General features: G+C 37.5%; 1 pseudogene; it reads left to right on the top strand.

The window, feature by feature from the left end:
• The first annotated feature begins 363 nt into the window (after positions 1-363).
• On the top strand, positions 364-1,211 carry LOC138155701 (large ribosomal subunit protein uL30 pseudogene; annotated as a pseudogene).
• Positions 1,212-7,553: the final 6,342 nt, after the last annotated feature.

The raw sequence follows: 7,553 nt of genomic DNA, 5'->3' as shown, positions 1-7,553 counted from the left end.
AATGAAGGTGAGAGAAATTTTAGAGATCCATTGTGTTCCACTGTGGCCCTCTCATTATCAAAAGACAAAAAAGAAGGCTGCCTTCATGTTGGTTGGACCCTCTGTGCAGGTTTTATAGGAGAGTATTGGCAAGATTTGGAGAGGAAGGATTACTGTATCATCAAGATGTCAGGGGAATTATTCTTAAAACTTTATGGGTAATAAAAGGGGAGGGAGGGTAACCAAGTTGACATCTATTAATTAGGCAATGGTATTTGAATGTAATGCAATATCTTTGTGCCATAAGATAAAAATCTAAAATTCAGCAAATCATAGGAAAACTTGTAAATAAATTAATAAAAAAGTAAACAGAAGTCTCTTTTTCCAGCTGGAATCATGGAGGGCATAGAAGAAAAGAAGAAGCTACCATCCATTCCAGAATCCCTTCTGAAAAAAAGAAAGGCTTTTGCAATACTGAAGGCCAAACGCTTGAAGAAGAAGATGGATATAAAAAAGCTCCATAAAATACAGAGAAAAATTATCTATGAAAAAGCTAAAGCCTACCATAATGAGTACAGACAGATGTACAGAAGTGAAATCCTACTGGCTAGAATGGCACGCAAAGCTGGCAACGACTACATACCTGCTGAACCCAGTTAGCTTTTGTGATTAGAATCAGAGGTATCAATGGTGTTAGCCCAAAGGTCCTAAAAGTATTGCAGCTTCTTTGCCTTTGCCAAATCTTCAAAGGCCCTTTTGTTAAGCTTAAGAAGGCCTTGGTTAACTGCTGAGGACTGTGGAACCATACATTGCATGGGATTATCCAAACCTGAAGTCTTTGAATGACTTGATTTATAAACGTGGTTATGGCAAGATCAAGAAACAGAGAATTGTCCTGACAGATAATGCCCTTATTGCAAAATCTCTTGGTAAATATGGAATTATCTGCATGGAGGACTTGATCCATGAGATCTAGACTGATGGCAAGTACTTCAAAGCTGCCAACAACTTCCTGTGGCCCTTCAAATTATCTTCTCCACAAGGGGGAATGAAGAAAAAGACTACACATTTTGTGGAAGGTAGAGATGCTGGTAACAGGGAAGACCGGATCAACAGGCTTATTAGAAGAATGAACTAAAGGTCTCTACACCATGATTATTTTTCTAATGGTCTGTTAATAAAAATGCCTGTGACAGAATTGAAAAAAAAAAAAGTAAACAGAAGCAAGGAAAGATATCTAGATATATCTACAATGTAAACGAAAAGAACACTGAACAAAGCCAACCACTATGTAATTATAATAACCAATCTTGGCTTGAAAGAAGAGATAAGGATAGATGGATGTTTGTGGAACAGAATGTGATATATCCTGTCACATGTAGTAACTACATCAGTTGGTTTTGTTTAACCAATGTTTTATTACAAGGGAAGATTCATTAAGGGGGCACGCAGGGGAAAGAGGATCCGTATCTTTGAAATTATTGTGACATTAAAGCAAAAGACAACAATCAAACCTAAAAAGAACAGGAGGGGAGTGGAAAATACATGCATATATTGTAATCTATATTGTTGGAGGAAATACATACATAGATGTCAGCATAGACCCAACAAAAAACTGAATTCTAAAATCTTCCCCAGGAGTAACATTATATTATCAATGTTCTAATATTGTTTTCTAATCCCCTTCAAAGCTTTAAAGTTCTGTTATCCCACATCTGTTTAGATTCTGACTTTCTACATTTTAAAATACCTTCTCTGAACATCTCTGTTAAGATTCATGTGCATTTTAGAAAAATTCTCTGGAATCTAATTAATGCCCTCTAATACCAATTACATAACCCTTACTTTAATGAGATCCTAGCACTTTCCAAATATTATGTGGGCAACCTGCATCAGTTCCTCTAGAACAGTCAATTCTATTGGGGGGGGAAGGGGGGGAGTAAAGAGAAGTCATTACCTGAGGATTAGACAATCCCTCTGTAGGAAAGTTACTGGAAGAAAACACTTTTGTTGTGTTGAAACTCAGTTAAGGCAATCTATGTAAATCACTCCAAAATGAAAAACAAAGCACTTTTAAGGACCAGTTCAAATTCTACCTAATCCTACCAAAATCCATTGGCATAATTCAATAAAAGATTGAATTGGAAATCAAGAGAGCCTATGCTCTAGTCCTGGCTCTGCCACAAATTCATTGTATAACTTTGAACAAGTCCCCTTCCCTCTCTTCCTTTCAGTTTCCTCATGTGTAAAATTAGCTTGATTTGAACTAGAAAATCACTGAGATCCCCTCTTCCTCTAATATTATATCATACTATGAAGTTACTATTGAGTAACTATTGTGTACAGGGCCCCATGCTAGCTATAATGCTTTACTCTATCTAGTAGTGTTTTCAAGAAGTTTACAATGTAGTAAAAAGCCATGACATATAGGTGTGTGTGTACATATATGTGTAAATGTGTGTGTTTTACACTTGTGTATACATGTGTATATATAGCTCTACACATTAACATGTAACATACTTAAACATATACATGTACACATATTGTTAATGGCACGTTGGACTTTGAGTCAGAAGGCCCCTGTTCAAGTCTAGATTTCCCACTTAATGTCTATATCACTAGAGGAAAGTTATTCAAATTTCTTAAGCCTCAATGTGTTTGCTCATGAGTAAAATAAGAATAGGAAGAGAAAAACAACTTTGAGAGATATTAGAACTCTGATCAACACAATAATGTCACAAATCCTAAAGAATAAAGATGAAACATAGCACTACTTCCTGAACTTAAAATGCAAAAAGAAAAATCCATTTTTGGACATGGCTAATGTGAGAGCTTTTTTTTTTTTTTACCAGACTATGCAGCTATGTATTAAGGTCTTTTTTTTTCTTTTATAATTTGCCTGTTGCAGGAAGGAGGAGTGAAAAGGAAGAAAAAAGGAGCGACAGATGAAAATATTTTTAAAAAATAAAAAAGAGAATGAATATAGCATAAAAAGTTAAAATAAAATTATGTAGTTGAGGCAAGACCCATAATAATATGTTGGCTGTGAAAAAAGCTCTTAATAAGCTGTAAAATATCGTAGAAAGGGAAGCTACAGACAACAAATAGTCCTCTTTTAGTATCTCTTGTGGTCCTCTCAAATGTGAGCTTCAGAAGTCCTATTGTTATTTATGATGCCAAGCTGACTAGTCAATTAAATTAAATAAACCTTTATTAAGTATCTACTCTATACATGGTATTCAGTAATTCTGCTCTTTCATTTAGTCCCCTTCCCTAATAAGTTAAATAGAATTTCAGTCTTTAATATATGTGATATTTGTGGCTTTCAGGCTTACTGCTGCACTAAGATCTTAAGCTACCACTTAATGTCTCTGGTTTTCAGTTTTCTCATCTGAAAATTTAAGGGTTCTACAAGATCAGAATTCTTGACCTGTTTCTGTGAACCCTTCCTCAAATGTGTTTAAATTAATAAAACAAAATACACAGAATTATAATAATAATGCCTACTATGTGCCAGGTACTGTGCAAATGCTACAAATATTATCTCATTTGACCCACACAACAACCCTGGGAGATAGATCCTAATTTTATCCTCATCTTACAGATAAGGAAACTGAGGCAAAGAGAGGTTAAGTGACTTGCCCAGGGTCATACAACTAGTAAGTCTCTGAGGCCACATTTGAACTTAAGTCTTTCTGACTCTGGGTCTGGTGTTCTATTCAGTGCACCAAGTAGCTTCCACAGAGGAAACCAATTACATTGGAATAGAGTTATAAAAATTAAAAAATATAAGTTCACAGACCCCATGTAAAGAACCCTTGAACTAGATGTTCTCTGAGGTCCCTTACCACTCTGGATCTATGATCCTGTCCTCCTATAATCCTTTATGTATTGGACTTGACTCAACTTTTTTTATTTTAAATTTTTATCTTTTCTTTTTATACTATAATTATTCCAATTTCTCCTTTTAAAATATTTATTAATCTGTTACTTTCCCTTTCTTTTTTCTTCTCCCCCTTCCTATTCAACAAATGAAATAAGAAAAAAAGAGCCCTCAATACATAGCTAGTCTAGCAAAACAGTTATTTTTCTCTCTAATGTTATCATTGTGTAATTTGTTTTCCTAGTTCTGCTCACTTTGCTCTACCATAGTTCACAGAGGTTCCTTCTGAAGTTGCCCACTACATAATCTTTTAGAACACAATACTATTCCATTACATTCATTTTCCATAATTTGTTTAGCCATTCCCCCAAAAGAGTATACCACCTTAATTTCCAGTTTTTGGCTACCATGAAGAGTTGCTATAAATATTTTTATACACATAGACTATTTTCCCACAGCTTGACCAACAGTGGACTAGTATACTTGCTTTTATACAAGCCCTCCAATATTTGTCATTCTCCACTTTTGTCATATTGAAAAGTCTTGCAGATGAGGAAACTGAGGCCTAGAGAGCGGAATGTATTTTTCTAACGTTACACACTGATTAAGGGGCAAAACCACAACTAAATCCCAAGATGTCTGACTCCAAATCTAGATTTCTTTCCAAGGCATTCCCTCTCTGTAGGACACACACACACACACACACACACACACACACACACTCACACTATTCCCAGACAAATGAAATTTTTGTTTTACTCAATTAATGCTATTCTATCCCACTTCTAGTATTCTGAAAAAGGATAAGGGAAGGAGATGATGAGGGAGAAAATAAAAGAAAAATCTTCTGGGGGCTCAAAGCCAGGTGTTACAAATGATTTTTCATGGTTTTACCCCTGCCATTCTTTTTTTTTTTTTGACAGAATTTTTAATTAAAACTAAGACACCTGAGCTCTTTTGAAGCCTCTGAGAGAGTTGCCCTACCTGGCAAGGTATGGGTTAACATACTCTTCTAAACAGGCAGGAGGCCCTAGTTATCTGCCTACAGGGCAGAACCAAAAGCCCAGAAGAGGTGGGAAGGGGACTTGAGTGTTTTAGTAGATTCAGGTGAAAGTAATTCCACTTAAGGGCCTGTGAAAGGTATAAAAGTCTGAGATCGGGAGTCCTCCTCTTTAGTAAAGGTTATGCTGTCTGAGAACATTTATTTCTGTACTACTCCTCCATAACTTAGTCTTTGAGCTTTTTTTACAGAAGATTTTGGTAGCTTTTAAGGTGTTCTACTAAGCAGCTTCCTAGAAGAAAGTGAATTGAGGATGAGGATTCTCCATCCAGGATGACCTGAGATTGTCCTCGAAGTTATTTGGAGAAATCCAGCATTTATGGACCCTTCTCTATCATTCTATTCTCCTGACTCTCATTTCCTAAGTAGTCTTTCTGATTTCTCTTCTTTCTTAGGAAATCTTGTTTTATTCTAGCTGTCCTAAGGTTGCTAGGGGAGGGCAGGGAAGGAAAGGAAAGGTTAGCGATCTATAAAGATCATAGTAGGTCAGTAGAGGAAGCTAGGCAAAAAAAGATCTTATCCCCAAGGGCCTAACCTAGGCACTCTAAAATCATTTAAGCTTTCCTAGGTGACTTAAGGAAGCGACTAAGAAATGATGCACTAAAGAGTTAAATGCTAGTTATTCATACTAAAGGAAAAACCATGTGGCTTCTCTGCTTTATGTCTAGAGAAGAGTAGAGTAGATGAAGGTCTCTCCTTCAAATTCAAGTTAAAGGACAAGGGAAAAGATGGTGAAAATGCAATTGTTGCTAAACCGTGAACCTCTTTGGTTCCTAACGTGGTCTTTAACTCCTCCAGAAACACACTCTATATTACAGAACAAGATCTGTGAGTCGCTTTCTCTAACTAGTTAGGGACTGGACATGTGAGTTTCCTGATCCTAGTTAGCAAAACTTCTTCCGTTGTAGATCTTTTAACTAAAAAAAAAAAAAAAAAACTAGAAATAGAGGGGTCAGACACATTTTCAGCTATCTACAATGAACATAGCCTGAACCAGGTTAAAATGCAACAGGGAAATTTTTAACAAAAACAAAAACTAGAACGTATAACATCTATGTGATTTTCTAAGTCAGCATGGGGTCAACCCGAACAAATTAGTGGTCTCCGATGATTGAGTTTTGACACCTCTGGCTTAGAGGACCAAAAGCCAGGGGCTTAGGCGGGGTCACCCAACCAGTATGTGCCCAGAGGCATCGCTTTGGGATCTCTAACCTGTAAACAAAGCTAGCTGACTTTTCTTCTGGTAATCGCCACATTGAGTAGCTACTATGCTTTTAAATTAGAGTAGGTGTTGCCAGACTGTCCTGTCGGCTTTCTAGCTCCACTGTATAGAAACTTTTCTGTGGGTGAAGGAAGCTTGTTTCCACCTGAAACCTTATTAAAATAACAGGTACAGCTGGTTTGTATTGGGGTTTCACTTTGTTGCTAAGAACTAGGTTAGATTCAACTCTTTCCCCCAAGGTAAGGTGAAGGCAAGTCTGTTTTAGAGCCTTTTCTTTGGAGACTAGTGGGGATGACATCCTAGTGCTTAGGACAGTCCTAGAAGTCTAACTGGTAACTAACTTTATCTAAAAATTAAAAGGATTTCTATGAAGTCTTTGCAAAGAAAAACAGGAGCCTGACAATCTCTTCCTTGCTAATCTAAAACAAAGGTTTACTGGTAATTTACTATAGCAAAGAGGCCAAGAAAGCTTTAAAAACATGAAAAGTTCCTGTAGATAAATGTCCATTGGGACACCGAGATTATAACGAAGAGGTTATTTGCCATAGAAGAGCTGGCTTTAGTATTTTGACTGTCACTCAACTTTGACAGGAAGCTTCCCCCACTCCCATCTCAGTATCAGGAACAGCCATTCTGATGAAGAAAATGGATGGTTCCTGAGCTGAATCTGTGAAAGCGAAGCTAGGAATGAGAGAAAGTTGAGGCAATAGATTCCAACTTAGCTTGTACAATGATACTGCTCTGTGTAAGTGAAACTGTAGGCCCTTGTGGGGCGTTGCTACCTAGTCATCTGTTTCTAACTCAACCCCATTAAATGTTTGAGAAGCACCTGAGCTTTTGGGGCTTGGATGATATACTGAGAAGGGGATACCAGAACTCCTTTCCTCTGGGGTCTAGGCTGATTGCTGCTCCAGGCTTCTGAACTGGGAATTGTGTAAAATTTTCAAAACTACTGCTCTGTCCCCTTCCCCTGGGGAAAGCTGTGGTCTCTTCAGGTCTATGCTGGGATACCAGTCTACCTCTTGATTCCTCTCTGGTAATTCTCAATCCTATTTCTCCTGTTCAAAGTCTGAAAGCTCTAGGAGAGGCTCTTGCCAGGGAAGGCAGCAGGAACTCCTCCCATTTTAGGAGGATTGGGGTATTGCCAAGGCAGTTTAAACTCTAGTAATCGGGGCTAGAAGGCCACATCTGGACCCTGGTCTATTGAATAAGAAACAACTGACTGAGCTGTCTCTCAAATATCTCCACAAGGAGATAAGGCTTGGCTTTAGATATTCCTCAGTACTGATAGCCACATCAGCAAACATGGCCAACTTAATGCTTGGATACCTATGCTAGTAGGTGGTCTGAGAACCAGGATGGACCTCCAAGATTCAAGTTGGACCTTTTGTGACTACAGTAAGACAAAA

The sequence above is a fragment of the Petaurus breviceps genome, unplaced genomic scaffold (genome assembly GCF_028583685.1).
Source record: "Petaurus breviceps papuanus isolate PSGF00001 unplaced genomic scaffold, PetGlider_PUasm1.0 98, whole genome shotgun sequence".
Lineage (NCBI taxonomy): Eukaryota > Metazoa > Chordata > Mammalia > Diprotodontia > Petauridae > Petaurus > Petaurus breviceps.
Note: the sequence above shows the minus strand (reverse complement) of the source record. Positions and strands in the feature narration are given on the sequence as shown.